This window comes from Chelonus insularis, unplaced genomic scaffold (genome assembly GCF_013357705.1).
Source record: "Chelonus insularis isolate UGA/USDA-ARS -01 unplaced genomic scaffold, ASM1335770v1 contig_88_pilon, whole genome shotgun sequence".
Lineage (NCBI taxonomy): Eukaryota > Metazoa > Arthropoda > Insecta > Hymenoptera > Braconidae > Chelonus > Chelonus insularis.
Window position 1 is genome coordinate 936,409 of NW_023276776.1, and position 267 is coordinate 936,675.

Below are 267 nucleotides of genomic sequence, written 5' to 3' on the forward strand. Positions count from 1 at the left end.
TTTGGAGAATAAATATTAATTAAAAATGGAGATCAGTGAATTAAGTAGTGGAGAAGAAGAAGAAAAGAAACGAGTGAATGATATAAAATTATATATTCCATATGAAGAATATGAGGAAGATATGGAAGGAAAAATTATCGCCAAAAAGTCTCATTTTTTTGAATTACTTGAAGCTGTATATTATTTAATTTAATGTTTTAATTAACTATTACTTGAAATTCCTATCTAAGATTTCAACTAATGCTCTTCCTTACAATTATATTACAG